The sequence below is a fragment of the Dryobates pubescens genome, chromosome 9 (assembly GCF_014839835.1).
Source record: "Dryobates pubescens isolate bDryPub1 chromosome 9, bDryPub1.pri, whole genome shotgun sequence".
Taxonomy (NCBI): Eukaryota; Metazoa; Chordata; class Aves; order Piciformes; family Picidae; genus Dryobates; species Dryobates pubescens.
Window position 1 is genome coordinate 28,208,214 of NC_071620.1, and position 16,321 is coordinate 28,224,534.

The 16,321-nt window shown below is 42.9% G+C and overlaps 1 protein-coding gene across 2 annotated transcripts in view; it reads right to left on the reverse strand.

Annotated features, from left to right (window-relative positions):
* Positions 1-16,321, reverse strand: part of FARS2 (phenylalanyl-tRNA synthetase 2, mitochondrial) — a 220,580-nt gene that overhangs the window by 201,380 nt on the left and 2,879 nt on the right. For both annotated transcript variants that reach the window (XM_054164080.1, XM_054164081.1), the window contains exon 2: positions 13,509-13,595. The gene's annotated coding sequence lies outside the window, so the exon portion shown is untranslated. The remainder of the gene's footprint in view (positions 1-13,508; positions 13,596-16,321) is intronic.

Consider the following 16,321-nt stretch of genomic DNA (forward strand, 5'->3'; position numbering starts at 1 on the left):
CCACAGAAAGCAGAGCAGCATGTCCCCACCACAGAGAAATGATTAAGGAGGTAACACCATATGTTTCATGTCCTGCAGAATGGTGCAAAATATTTTGGGTTTTAAGAGGCAGGATGACTACTCAACTTCTGTCCTTTCAGTTTAAGTAATTTAAGATTTTTGTTTTGAAAGAAAATAGAGAAAAGGAAAAAAATAACCAAACAGTAACACACTGAATTCTATTCTTACATATGATAAGCCAAAAATACTCCTGGAATGGCATTTCATTTCTGCTAGCAGGGGTGTGGGGGTGATGGGTTGTTTAGCTTCTCCAAACAACACAGCAGCTGCAACTACTTGCAGAGAAAACCCAAGAGAATGTTGTAATTTCTTGAAGGTCTGTGTTCATTCCACTTTATAAGAGAGCAGAGGCAGTGCCTCTTAGCTGCGCTAAGCAAAGGAAACTGCAGAACTCTGGAACAGTGTCCTGCCGTGGAGAAACACAGCCATGTGACGCCAGGAAAAGCCAAGGCAGAACTTACATAATCTCCACCAGAGACAGGCTCCCTATAAATGCTTTCCTGTATGGTCAGAACTCCTTATGAAAGAACAGGCTGCAGAATCCATGCAATGTTTTAAGGGTAACAGACGATTTTCTTCCTGACTGTATTTGATTTTCTCATCTAAGTGTTTAAATCTACAGGGGCTCAAACACCACCTACAATTATGTCAACACTTTGTCAAAAATAATTAGAGAGAGATATATATATAAAAAAAAACACCAACAAACATAAAAAACTCCACCCAAACCACACCCCACATATCTATCCTAACCCCTGGAGTCAGAAAAAACTCAGAATGCCAGCATCCCCCACCACCATCTAGAGGGTGTTTGCAGACAGTGCAGCAAGGTGTGAGTAGGAAGCAATGGAGACACCACTGCATGAAAGGCATAGAAAGGCCTCACTCACTCCTCTAGAATTCCTGCAGCATGGAAAACATTTTCTGGTTTACCTTCCTTCTAAACCACTCTACCTCCCCTGTATATTCATGATACATTTTTAATGTCATATTGAACTCTGTTTGGGTTTTGTATTCTTTTCCCCTTGAGCATTTTGCCTATATTCCCTCACCAAAAAAGGACTTTTTTACACTATTCTGTTGTGTCATTATTTCCTTTCAAACTTTTATTCTGATTGAGGAATGTTCTATATTCTATCTTCCACCCTTTCAATGCAACAAATTCATACACAGCCAGAGTCACATGTGAGCACACAGTCCTGGGTTACACCACTCTTCAACTCTTTATCAACATCTCACTTTCTCTGGCCACAGCCTTTTATTACTTATTTACAATAAACATTTCCTACTCCTCCAGTCCTCGCCTTGTCTCTAGTTCCCCACCTGTACATTGATGTCTGATATGATACCATCCCAACAAAACAGTTATACTTTTCAATAGCTTCATAATACTTTAAACTGAATGTCTCCTTAACTGGTTCAGCAGATGACAGCACAACACTCAGCATCCTGAAGAACTAAAGTTTTTCTCCCATCAGACAAACACAATATTTTGTTTTCACGTGAGGCATTGGTCCTGAATCACTCCCTGGACAAGCTTCTCTCTCACACACAGAGTATATTGAACCAACTGTAAGGAAACAAAACAAAACACAGAAAAATAAATACCAGAACAAAACCCCAAGAGTGATTGCCCTTTGGAATGGGCTGCCCAGGGAGGTGGTGGAGTCACCATCATTGGAGGCGCTCAGAAGGAGACTTGATAGGGTGCTTGGTTGCATGATTTAGTTGATTAGGTGGGCTGGATATTAGGTTGGACATGATGATCTTGAAGGTCTTTTCCAACCTGGTTTATTCTAAAAGTCCAGCTTATGATATTCTAAAGTCCATCGGCCCACAGTACCCAAGAGGTTCTTTTGGGCTGGTATCAAATATGTGCCTTTTGTTGATCCCATTTTCTAATGCAATCAGGGGATGCATTTTGAAGTAATATGCAGGAAAACTGCGTCTGTTCCAAAGGCTTGCTAAGAAAAAGGAGCACATTTATCATAACAAAAATATCTGACTTTGACCTGCACAGTAAGCAAGTGGGGAAAAGCAGCTCCTGGCCTACTTCACAGATGCATGCTCTGGGAAGGTGTGAGTTAGTCCTTCAGCTCTAAACACAGTCTAGACAGTTTCACAGACTCACTTCCCATTTTAGAAGTATGTCCCCTGCCTCTTCAGAGAAGAACTAAATTGTTGATTAAACCTTTAAAAAATGTATTCTTATATAGGTAAAGCTTTGTCTTTTAATGACTTGTGTGCCAGATTTGTGTCCTTTTGTGATGAGAACAAATGCAGCTGAGGATGGATTCCAAATTGCTCTTAATTCTTTTAATATTTCAACATGTTGCAATACTAATAATGACAAGTGGTAGAACAGTCCCCTGAGGAACAGCATAATTCAGCATTGAATGGATTACTTCATAAGGATGGGCTGAAGAAAATAAAATTTGCAAGCTAGCCACAGAGAAGATGACAAAGGCAAGACATCCTTGAGCCCAATGCTCACCAAGCATACAAAGACTTTGCATCAGCCCCTCCTGGAGTTCCCTTGGTGACTTTAGAACAGAGAACAACTTAAAACAGAGGAAAAAAAAATTCAGCAGAAGGCTGTGAATGAGGAGAACAGAGACAGGAGACTAACAAGTCTGAGAGGAACTGCAATAAAATGAGAACAGTACTACGGTGCTATCATTTTTGTTGAGCTACCTGGAGAGGTAGGAGGCTTATCAATGAATGCCAAAAATGAGTAGTGCCCATCTGCTCCCCCTAATAAGTGTCCCTTACTAGAAAAAATATAAAAGAATACAATTCCCTCAGTGCTACTCCCATGCTTTCAGCAGACTTGTTTAAAATATTTATTTGGGTCTTATACGGCTTAACAACTACTTGCCATGAACAGAATAATGCTTTAAGACGGCTCTTGGGAATACAGGGCAAGTCAGGAGCTGCAAGAATTCACGAAAGCAGAAAGCTCCAACAAATTCCTTTTAAATAAAGGAAAAGCTCTGTGATTATCACTGTCTTCAAAATGGCTTTGGAGCTGCCTAGACAGGTGGTCTGTGAGGAGCTGGCTGACAGGCTGGTCCCCAGAGGGTGGTAGTAAATAGTTCTTTCTAAAACTGGCAACCCCTCACAACTGGGGTCCCCCAGGGATTGATATTGGGCCCAATGCTGTTTAATAGCTCCATAAGTGATCTGGATATTGGGACAAAGAGTACACTGATGAAGTTTGCAGATTACACCAAAATGAGTGTGGAGGTTGACACTCCAGAAGGGAAAGCCATCCTCTAGGAAGACCTGGACAGGCTGAAGGAGTGGGTTAGCAAGAACCTTATGAAGTTCAACAGGGTCTTGCACCTGGGAATACTTAACCCAGGAATGCAACTCAGACTGGGATCCATCTGGATGGAAAGCAGCCCAGCGAAAAAGGGACTTGAGGTGGACAACAAGCTCAACATGAGGGAGTAGTGTGCTGCAGTGGCAAAGAAAGCCAACAAGATGCTGAGCTGCATCAAAAAGGGCATCACAAGCAGAGATAAAGAAGTCATTATCTCACTCTACTCAGCACTTGTCAGACCGAATAGAATAGAATAGAATAGAATAGAATAGAATAGAATAGAATAGTATAGAATTAACCAGGTTGGAAAAGACTTTTGAGATCAAGTCCAACTTATCATCCAACACCATCTAATCAACTAAATCATGGCACCAAGAACCCCATCAAGTCTCTTCCTAAACACCTCCAGTGATGGTGGCTCCACCACCTCCCTGGGCAGCACATTCCAATGGCCAATCACTCTTTCTATGAAGAACTTCTTCCTAACATCCAGCCTAAACCTCCCCTGGTGCAGCTTGAGACTGTGTCCTCTTGTTCTGGTGCTGGTTGCCTGGAAGAAGAGACCAACCCCCACATGGCTAAAACCTCCCTTTAGGTAGCTGTAGACAGCAACAAGGTCTCCCCTGAGCCTCCTCTTCTCCAGGCTAAGCAACCCCAGCTCCCTCAGCCTCTCCTCACAGGGCTTGTGCTCCAAACTCCTCACCAACTTTGTTGCCCTTCTCTGGATATGCTCCAGCAAGTCAACATCTTTCCTAAACTGAGGGGTCCAGAACTGGACACAGGACTCAAGGTGTGGCCTAACCAGTGCCAAGTCCAAGGGCAGAATGACCTCCCTGCTCCAGCACTTGGACGTGTTAAATGCCATCATGCTGGACTCTTCCCATCTGCCCAGCCTGTCAAGGTCCCTCTGCAGAGCTCTTCTGCCCTCCAACAGAGCAACACCTGCCCCCTGCTTGCTGTCATCTGCAAACTTACTGATGACTGACTCAATCCCCTCAACTAGATCATCAGTAAAGATATTGAACAGGATGGGGCCCAGCACTGATCCCTGGGGGACACCACTAGTGACTGGCTGCCAGCTGGATGTGGCACCATTCACCACCGTTCTCTGGGCACAGCCCTCCAGCCAGTTCCTAACCCAGCACAGAGTGCTGCTGTGCAAGCCACGGGCTCACAGCTTGGCCAGGAGTTTGCTGCGGGGGTATGGTGTCAAAGGCCTTGCTGAGGTCCAAGTAGACTACATCCACAGCCTGCCCCACATTCACCAGGCAGTCACCTGATCATAGAAGGAGATCAGGTTGGCCAGGCAGGACCTGCCCTTCCTAAATCCATGCTGGCTGGGCCAGATCCCTTGGCCATCCTCTAAGTGCTGTGTGATTGCACTCAAGATGACCTGCTCCATAATCTTGCCTGGCACTGAGGTCAGGCTGACAGGTCTGCAATTCCCTGGTTCCTCCTTTTGGCCCTTCTTGTGGATGGGCATCACGTTGGCCAGCTTCCAGTCATCTGGGACCTCTCCAGTGAGCCAGGAATGGTGAAAAATGATGGAGAGCAGCTTGGCCAGGGCCAGCTCATCTGCCAGCTCTCTCAGTACCCTAGGATGGATCCCATCTGGTCCAATTGACTTGTGAGTATCCAAGTGGTTCAGCAAGTCCCTAACTCCTTCCAATTTAAATCTCTGAATCAGAAGCTGAAGGGCCAGCAATTTGAAAACAGTAACTCTTCTGGATAAAGGGAACACTTGATGGGTAATAAATACAAAATCCTCCATTTTGTCATGTACCATTGAATCTTCTTTTTAATAAAAGCAGAGGGATGTTGTGGGAAATGGCTTTAAAAGTACAGTATTTGTCTGCTTAGAAAGACTCCTTCCCAATAGCATAGACATCTGTAATAGAATTGGTTTAGACACAGTGGAAGAACAGACTAAATGAATGACATTTTTGCTCATGCTGGCACCAGGTTGTTTCAGCTCCCCTGCTACATCAGGAACATCAGAGTCTTCTAGGACAACGGTGCTAGTGCTGTCCAGGTACAACCAGATCCTATCAGCCAGGTGAACTCTTGTTATCTGTCCTCCAGCAGAACACAACTTGTGCCAGCTGATTCAGGTGTGTGGTTTTAAGCTGCTCTGTGTATCCATTCGAGGAGTATGAATCTAATTATTTGGCCTTCTCTGAGTGTGCTAGGGGGAATTTTGTTTAAATAACTGCTGGGTTCTCTGGCTGGCTTTGGAGAACAAGAAAATTTCTATGAGCAAAGCAAACAAATGAGCAAAACAAACCAGATGCTCCTTCTGGTACACATTTTTCAGGGGTGAGGAGAAAGCAGGAGGAGAAAAAAGAAAGAGGAGGAGGAGCAGGAAGAGCCAGCAAACATTTATGGTCTGGGATAAATGCATACACAACTCAGGGCAGTTGCCCTGGCTTTTGTCCCTCCCAAAAGCATCAACCATATAAGCTCATCAATAAGCAGCTTGAGACAAAAGTCCTCAACTATTTAGATCTCTATTGTTTCTCCCCTGAGGTCTGGATCACTCACTAAAGCTTAATGAGATATTCTTGTAATACTTGTGCCCCAAAATTACATCAGTTCCTCTTCTCTTATCCACTGATGATCTGGCTTTCTGAGATGGAGTTACATCATCAGTGAATAAGGGAAGAGCAACTGATGTCATATAGCTGGACTTGTGTAAACTGTCTTGTATATACTTGTATATACTGTCTTGCATGACATCCTGATCACCAAATTGTAAAAGTATGGACTTGAAGAGTGGACCACTCACTGTATAAGGAATTAGCTGGATAGACACACTCAGAGAGTTGCAGTCAATGGCTCAATGTCCAAATGGAGGCCAGCAATGAGTGGCATCCCTCAGGGGTCAGTACTAGGACCAGTGCTGTTTAACATGCTAAGTGCATGTTTGCACCAAGCTGTGTGGTCCAGTTGACACACTGAAGGGAAGGGATGCCATCTAGAGGGACGTGGACAGGCTTGAGAGATAGGCCCAAGCCAAACTCATGAAGTTCAACAAGGCCAAGTGCAAGGTCCTGCAACTGGGTCAGGGCAATACCAAACACAAATATAGGCTGGGAAAGGATTGGCTCAAGAGTGGTTCCAAGAAGAATGACTTGGGAGTGTCAACTGGCGAAAAACTCAACATGAGCTGGCAATGTGCACTTGCAGCCCAGAAGGCCGATGATATCCTGGGCTGCATCAAAACTGTGACCAGCAGGACAAGGGAGGTGATTCTCCACCTCTACACTGCTCTTGTGAGACCCCATCAAGTACTGCTTCCAGTTCTGGTGCCCCCAACACAAACAACATCAAACTGCTGTAGCGAATATAAAGGAGGGCCACAAAGATGATCAGAGGGCTGAGGCACATTCCCTATGGGAACAGGCTGTGAGAGCTGGGGCTGCTCAGGCTGGAGAAAAGAAGGCTCCAGGGAGACCTTAGAGCAGCCTTCCAATACCTGAAAGGGGCCTACAAGAAAGCCAGGAAGGGACTTTATACAAGGGCTTGTTGTGACAGGACACGAGGGAATGGATTGAAGCCTGAGGAGGGCAGATTTAGACTGGATATTACAGAATCACAGAATTGTTAGGGTTGAAAGGGACCTCATCTAGTTCCAACCCCCCTGCCACGGGCAGGGACACCTCACACTAGATCAGGCTTGCTAGAGCTACATCCAGCCTGGACTTAAAGACTTCCAGGGATGGAGCTTCTACCACCTCCCTGGGCAACTGAGACACTTTCAACATGATCCATGATGAACAATACTTTGTTGGACAACTAAACATTTGACACTAGAGAACCTCCTTTTTGCTCTCAAGAGAAGACCACCTCTCCAAAGCTGGCATTTTTAACGCTTAACATTAATTATAACTTAAAGTGTTTTTTGGATATGGTTAAAAAGTAGACAGACATAAAATAAAGTTACAAGTTGCTCCCCTTTTCAGCATAAAAAGATTTTCAATTACATAGAAATAGATCTGGTTTATGTGTAATAGAAGATAATCAGATATGAACACTTAACAGTTGGACTTGATCTTAAAGGTCTTTTCCAACCAAAATGATTCTATCATTCCACAATGTTTTGATTAACAGGAAACACAAAAAGAGGTTCAGCAGTAGTATATCCAGCCTAAATGAAGGTCTGACTGTGGATAGTCCTGCACTTGCCATTGTCATAGATACAATCATATTGGTTTATGTAGCTGATGTTTCAGTAGGTAAGACACTAGAAAAGCCAACATGCCAGCCTTTCCTAAGCTTGCTGCTAATTAAATCATATGCATTCAGGTTAAATCCAAAGATCATCAAAGTGAATGAAAAAAATTCCCATTTAATTCAATATGCTGTGGATCAATTCCAGATAGCTCACTGCTTATCAAAAGCACTCCAACAGTGAGAAAGTGAAGAGGGCTCCATCTGAGTCTACAGATTTTGGTAACTCCCCTCAGATCTGAATTTTCAATTAATTATTTGACAGTTGGCCACATTACATACAATTAATCTTTCCCATAAAGCTCTATCAGAGGCTGCTGCAGGGTTTGAAGGAAGACAGGCTACTGCTGTGATTGTCACATCAACAGCTTTAAAAGATTCCTACTATTTCTTTCACATACAGGTTTATCCTCATTATATGTTTATGTGCAGCAAAAATCTGAGCATGGAAAATGTCAGTCCAATGTAGTGGAACTAAAGCATAGAATGTATAGGGCTAAGGTTAACAGAAAATTATTTTTTCACTAAATGCTTGCATTAAAAAAACTGACAATTTAATTCCAGCAACTCAAAACTCAGCTCCCAGTGATGCATAGTTGCGTCATTCTGTCTCTTTAGTTGCTTAGTTCTGTCTCTTTGAGGCCAGGGTTTAGCAGATGTCCAAGATAAGCCTGAAGGTTCTTATTTGTTTAAAGCAGAGGTGGATAGGAGCTTCTCTAAAATCTTTATGTGGGAACCCAACATACACATGAGTGTGTGAATATATGTTGCAATGTCTCAAATCTAACAAACATTGCTTAGGAAATCAAGTAACAAAAATAATCTCTGTTCAAGAATCAAAACCCAATGAAATAAAAACTGAAGCTGTTGGCTTTCAACAGAAGAAAAGATGTCTGTGCCTAAATCTTCGTGTTCCATCTATACAGGGACACAGCTTAAATGAAGAATAGTGTTTAGACAGTTTCAATGAAATTTGTATATGCAAAGTTGTCTAGTTGGCCACCTTATGTCCTCCCTTCTCTCAGACAGATTTTTCAAGCATTTCTTGCTGGAAAAGGCATTTTCTTTCACAGCATCCCAGTATGGTGGGGGTTGGAAGGGACCTCTGGAGATCATCTAGTCCAACCTCTCTGCTAAAGCAGTGTCTATCAGAGCAAGTTGCCCAGGATCACAGCTTGCCCACATTTGGAATTTTTACAAAGGAGACTCCACAACATCTCCAGACAGCCTGTTCCAGGCCTCAGGCACCCTCACAGCAAAGAAGTTTTTCCTCATGTTCAGATGGAACCTCTTGGGCTCCAGTTTGTGCCTGTTCCCTCTTGCTCTGTCGTTGAGCACCACTGAAAAGAGCCAGGCCCCATCCTCTTGACTCCTGCCCTTTAGATATTGACGAGCATTCTTTGATCAAACCTATCACATTAAAGTTCAAAAACTTTATGTGTAACAAGAGGTCAACTCTTAGCAACTCCTTCTACTTTAAGTTAGACAACCTCATTAAAAACAATGGAAAGGAAACTGTGTTACTACAATTTAATCACACTTAAGTCTCTGCTGTAGCTACACAAAAGTTCCTGTGCTGCCCCACAAAATCACAGAATGTTAGGGTTTGGAAGGGACCTTGAAAGATCACCTAGTCCAACTTCCCTGCTAGAGCAGAATCACCTATGGCAGGTCGCACAGGAACACATCCATGTGGGTTGTGAATGTCTCCAGAAGAGACTCTACAACCTCTGTGGGCAGCCTGTTCCAGTGTTTTGTCATCCTCACAGTGACAATGTTTTGTTTATGTTTATGTGGAACCTCCTATACTCCAGCTTGCACTCATTGCCCCTTGTCCTATCATTGGGCATCACTGAGAAGAGCCTGGCTCTGTCCTCCTGACCCCTGCCCTTCACATAAACATGAATGAGTTCACCTCTCAGTCTCCTCTTCTCCAAACTAAAGAGACCCAGCTTCCTCAGCCTTTCCTCATAAGGGAGATGTTCCACTCCCTTAATCACAGAGCCCTTTGTGGCTCTGCGATGGACTCTTTCAAGCACTTCCCTTTCCTTCTTAAACTGAGGAGCTCAGAACTGGAGACAATATTCCAGATGTGGCCTTACCAGGGCAGAGTGGAAGGGGAGGAGAACCTCTCTCAACCTGCTAACCACACCTCTTCTAATACACCACAGGATACCGCTGGCCTTCTTGGCCACAAGGGCACATTGCCAGCTCATGGTCATCCTTCTATCCACCAGGACCCCCAGGTCCCTCTCCTCCACACTGCTCTCCAACAGGTCAGTCCCCAACCTATACTGATACATGAGGCTGTTCTTTCCCGGATGCAAGACTCTACGCTTATCCTCATTGTATTTCATTATATTTCTCCCTGCCCAATTCTCCAGCCTGTATAGGTCCCCCTGAACGGCAGCACAACCCACTGGTGTGTCAGCCACTGGGAAGATTGTGGCCAGGGAGCCAGAGCAGCAGGATTTTATTCTCATGCACTGCACAACCACTCCTCATGGAGTCCTGAATTGGAATGTGAAATGACACCCTCCATAAAAAGGACATCAGACTGTTGGAGCAGATCCAAAGGAGGGCCACAGATGATCAGAGTGCTGGAGCACCTCCCCTAAGGGGACAGGCTGTGAAAGCTGGAACTGTTGAGCCTGGAAAGAAGCCTCTGAGACCTTATAGCAGCCTTTGAGTTCCTGAAGGGCACCTACAAGAAAGCTGGGAAGGGACTTTTTTCAAGGGCTTGTAGTGAAAGGGTAATTGCTTTCAGCTGGAAGAGGGTAGATTCAGACTGCGTATTAGAAAGAAATTCTTTACAGTAAGGTCAGTAAGCCCCTGGAACAGGTCGTCCACAGAAGTTGTGGATGTCCCCTCCTTGGAAGTGTTTAAGGCCAGGCTGGGCAGGACCTTGAGCAATCTGGTATAGTGGGAGTTACCCCTGCCTGAGGTGGGTGGGGAGGGGTGGAATTATATGATCTTTAAGGTCCCTTCCACACCAAACCATTCTGATTCTATGATCTCCTGTAATTTGATAAAGGAAGAACAAGTGTCAAGATACTCTTTAGCAAGCAAAGCAAGAGAAGTTAGGACTTAGATTTAAATCATGTTTCCATCCAGTCCTGCTACGCCAGGATAAATAAAGGTTTGAGCGTTGCTGTATGAAGGACAAGGCTAGTGTCACTAATTTCTATGTTATTCATTCTAGAAAGCATGATATATTCAGGTCCATAGCTCAGAGAGCCTTAGAATAATGGGCTCCCATGTAGCTTCCTGTTTTATTATATTTAATGTGGTGCTGAGGGACATGGTTTAGGACAAGACTTGGTTGGCCTTGATGATCTTTTCCAAACAGAATGATTCCCTGATTCTGTTATGAGGTAACACCCCATATAAGGCTTGCTAATGTTCAATACTTACTCTGGATAAACACAAGACAAAGAACAAGAAATTATCTGTTTGAAAGGCCTTGAGAAAGCCATGTGTTCTAGCTGTGTCAGAAAGAGTGGCACCAGATACTTGAAAGTTACACTTCCCTCCAGAGCAAACCTCAGTGAGTTTGGAAACTTAGAGCTCAGGATATACTTCTCGAACTATGCCACAGAAGTACTTTTCCATCCAGTCTTTAGACAACAAAGGCAGTATCCCCTCATCTTGTATTTTGAAACAACACACACTGACTAGGTGGAAGAAGCTAGGGAAAAAAGAACACAATACCATGAAAGAATCAAATCTTTATTAATGAAGAATAAGATGCTACTATAGTTAAAGGTCACATTATGGCAAAGCACGCTTCAATTAATGCCATGTCTATTATGTACTGAGAAAATCAACATTAAAACGTAACAATTGTTCATATTTTTCACTTGAAAACCATTTGTAGAATTGCAATTTTGCAACATGCTGAAAGATCAAGTTCCACACAGGCCCAGCAAGCTCTGCCACTCAAGGTCTGGAGTGAACAGTCAGGGGACACTGGGGTCAGATGAACTCCTAATATCAGCTGAGGAAATTGGATTTGGTAGAACCTGCACTAAAAAAGTAATTTTAAACAACCACACAGGGAGTCTGAGACATGAAACTACAATAAGCATGGTATTCCCACATACTTATTTCAAGTCTTCATCTGGACAGGGTTTTATACAGCATTAATGTTATATTAAGAATGTAACCTACCACAAGAAAACAGTGAGAAAGTGGCACTATCAGGGTAAGATACGTTGGGAGTGGAAGGGTCAGGGAATATGAAACATTGGTAGGGAGAGGGACAGAATGGAAACCAGAAAAAGCTAACCTTTACCAAGCACCATCTCTCTGTTTAGAAAAACTTCCTTCCATATAGCTAGTGTACCAATAGAAAAAGTAACTTTTCTATATTAAAATCTATTTAGAATTTAATATTTAATTACCTCTGCAATATCTGATCGCTTTTACACGTGCAACACTGTTTTCTGTCCAGAGTATTACGTTCCCATAGGAAAAGCCTGTGTAATGCACTATGCAAATCTTCATGTCAAAAGTAATTAGCATAATAAAAATCAAAATTAGAACAAATCTTAAAATTAAAAAAGGCAGCTATGTTTACAGCCAAAATAATTAAGAAAACAATGAAAAGATTATACCACCAGTCTCAAAAATAAAACCACTCTCAATAGGTGTTCAAGGGGAGATTGGACGTGGCACTTGGTGCCATGATCTAGTTGTGAGGTCTGTTGGAACAGGTTGGACTTGATGATCCTTGGGGTCTCTTCCAACCTTACTTACTGTGATACTGTGATACTGTGTGATGAAGGTCTTGAACACAGTCTTGAAAGTCAAACCAATGTAGAAATCACAGAAGTTATTGAAGAAGCAGCATTAAAGCTCTGTTACTTATGTTTACCTTGTTTTCCTCATTTTAGATGCAGCACACACACTTCACTAGGAATCGTTTCCAAAAAAAGGCAGAAATTAAACAATTCTGAAAACCAAGCAGGTGTGGTGCCAGGAAAGAAGAAGAACCCCAAAAACACAACCTGCCTTATCTTGGGCAAAACTAATACTAGACTACAAGGCATACCTGAAAAATCTTATCACAGGAACTCTTATTAAGGGACATACTTGACTTAGGACTCCAAAGAGATGAACTTGCAAATCTTCCAGAACGGTACTTGAAGCTATTTTTCCCCTTGTTCCTCTCTCCTGCCTCGCTGCCAACCTATCCCAGTAAGAAATCTGGCATCTCTATTTCATGGATCTACATCACCACCAAAATCCATCCTCGTTCCCAGTTTGAGCTAAGACATAACAGATAGAGGCATGGACACACATTACCTTTAGCATATTCTGCCATGGCAACAGGGACATAACAAACTGGAAGGTTAATGGTGAGATCCATTAAGATCCATTAACCATTAAAGCCACAACTATTGCCTCACTCCACTCCCCATTCACTGGAGCACCCTACGCTGCATTCTAACTTGCATCAATTATAAGGGGTTTGTAATTTCAGAACCTAATTCTGCCTCCTTCTTTCAGACTGAATAGCAACTTATTGCTTAGGTATTTGGAGGGATGTCAGAGGGATTATATTGAAAGATATGGGCATGCTCCAGCAAGAAGATGATAGAATCTGTCCTTCTGAATTTGTTCTTCAGAAGATTATCATCTTTTAACTACCAAGCTATGATTATTATTTACTTTTTTATCTTGCCTCATCATTTCCTTTGTATTTGGAATTAGGAAATGTATGAATTCTACATAGAAAGCAAAAGCAGAGTTAGTATACCTGTCTTTTAACAGTTGGTGAAGATGAAGATTTAATTATCAATTAAAAATGGAAAAGGATTAAAACCTTGTGACTACTTAAATAGGCAGGCAGTGCTGGTTCAGACAGCAAAATTTATTTGTAATTACTTACCCACAAGCACAGATAATCTTTCCTCAGCTCTGCTTCCTTCACCTCTTAGCTTTAGTCAGTGCTTTGTTTATTCTTCTCAGGGACAGGCTGAAAGAGAAATTTTGGCAGAGTTACCCTGACAGAAAAAAAATGGAAACAGAAATAAAGTCCCTAATGTACTATCACGAATGCTGGCCAGAGCTTTTGGGACGCAAAACTGATAGTGATACAAGGTGAAAGATCAAAAATGTCTAGGACCATGCAAAATCAGGTTATCTTAAACTCTACTATTACTACAATTTGCTACTGTGGGTATATTGTTTTCCTGCCCCACAGTTTCCTCTTCAGAAATATTATCTTTAGATTTCTTTTCTTCTGCTTCATATTTAAACTGTTTGGGTTTTTTTCTGAACCGAAAGTCAAAGCTACCAGAACAAAAAGCCTTTCAGCATACAAAATCAAAATGCATTACAAGTGGAAAAATCCCATTCCCCCTCCTCTCACCACCAGTCCAAAATAAACAGCCTACCTAAAATCTTCTCAATTCTTACTATTTCACACATACATTGTAAACCCACAGCTTAGCTTAACCTTTCCTTCTCTGTGCCTTCCACATGTCCCATTCTCAGAGACCACACCTTTCCCCAAATATACCTTTCCAATATATTACACAACAACTTTGCACCTTCATTTTACCTGGTTGAGGTGTTCTCTTACATCAAATACACTCCACCTTATAGCAGTGTAACACTTATAGGCCTCACTGATACTTTGCTCTAGGAATTGCTTCCAGGAAACAGAATCACAGAATGGTTTCAGCTGGAAAAGCCTCTAAGATCGTCAAGTCCAACCATCAACCCAACACCACTATGGCCATTAAAACATGTCCTGAAGTGCCACTTCCACATGTTTCTTGAACACCTGCAGGGATGGTGACTCCTCCCATGTCCCCATTTTTCCTAATACTCAATCTAAACCTTCTCTGACAGTTTCAGGCCATTTCCTCTTGTTCTGTCACTTGATACCAGGGAGAGAAGACTGACCTCGACCTCACTACAACCTCCTTTCAGATAATTGTAGAGAGCAATGAGGCTTTCTTTAAGCCTCCTCCAGACTAAACAATCCCAGTTCCCTCAGATGTTCCTCACAAGACTTGCTCTCCAGACCCTTCACCAGCTTTCCAGCCCTTTTATGGACATGCTGCATCAACTCAATGTCTTTCTTGTAGTGAGGGACCCAAAACTGAACACAGTATGCAAGGTGTGGCCTCACTAGGGATGAATACAGGGGCACAATCCCACTTCTGCTGGTCACACTATTCCTGATGCAGGCCAGAATGCTGTTGCCCTTCTTGGTCACCTGAGCACATTGCTGGCTTGTGTTCAGCCAGCTGTCCAACAGCAGCCCCAGGTTCTTTTCTGCTGGGCAACATTCCAGTCACTGTGCCCCAAGCCTGTAGTGTTAAATGGTATCGCTGCGTTCCAAGTGCAGGATCTGGCACTTATCTTTGTTAAACCTCATACAGTTGGCTGTGGCCCACTGATCCAGCCTGTCCAGAACTCTTTGCAGAGCCTTCCTACACTCAAGCAATTTAGTGTCCCACCCAATTTAGTATCATCTGCAAACTCACTGAAGGTGCACTTAATTTCCTCACATGAGAAGTATTTGGAAGAAAATGCTTAGTGAAGTGAATCTTCAGGGAAGAACTTTCACAACAGCCCAAGACTCAAGTGAAGCTGGCCCTGATAAGAGTGCCCATGCAGGAGGCAGGGTATCACGGGTTAAGTTGAATGTGCTGAGTCATACTATGCTGCCATCCTGCCAGCTTCAAAATGAAAGTGCCAGCTGGAGCAAAGCATTATGGGGCTTGAAGTTCAGATTGTAACATGAGAGGCTTCCTGTTCTGGTTGCTACTTTTGGGTACCGGTTTTTGGTTCTTTTCTGCAGGGATGGCAGCAAGATGGGTTGGAGTTGGTTAGCTCGCTAGTTTGCTGCATTTTACTGTGCCTTTTCTGCAAACAGGGGAAGGTAAGGTAACTGTGCATTATGTTATTTTATATTAAACTCTTTTTATCTCAACCCAGAGGTTGTTTTGTGCAACCTTTACCCCCACCTTTGTGTTGGGGGGAAACAGGCAGGTTAACCTGTTACAGTACATTAACACAAGAGAAGAACTGGGATGAACCCAAGAAGCAAGCTGCCTTTGATTTCCCATACCTGGGAAATGGGACAGGGTTACTAGAAAAAACACAGCACTGTGTTAGCTGTGTGTGAATACCCAAATCTACCCCATGGAGAATATGGGATAGGCAGCATGACTAATACCACAACATGACTGTATGCATGCTTTTATACACATATTCACACAGGCATTTATACAGTATAAGAATAAAATGAGGAGGAAAAAAAAGACCATTGCTCTGGCAATTATGATGTTTAAATAGAAAGGTTGGCAGGGCCATTAGCAATAAACTTGGCAAACTGGAAATCACAGGTCAGCAAAAAAGAAACGAAGGTGGATACTGAAGAGATTCTCAGTTGCTCTTTGTATCAACCCTTGGTTTACAGCTACGTTAGGTTACAAGTGGGGGAGCATCAGCACCTCAGACTCCACTTCAGGCATGGCAATCTGCGTCAACAAGAAGAATTTGGTCCCACAAGAAACTGCAGAGTGTGTTTGCTTTATAAGTCTCTATTTGGGTTTCGGGAATGCCAAAAGTGAGCCAAAACTACACTGACTTACGAGGGAATGCTTCAGAAACATAATGCTTATCATATTGTTTCAATGGCAACATTTCCTTTAGCATTTCCAGTTTGAGTTTTGATAAAGAGAA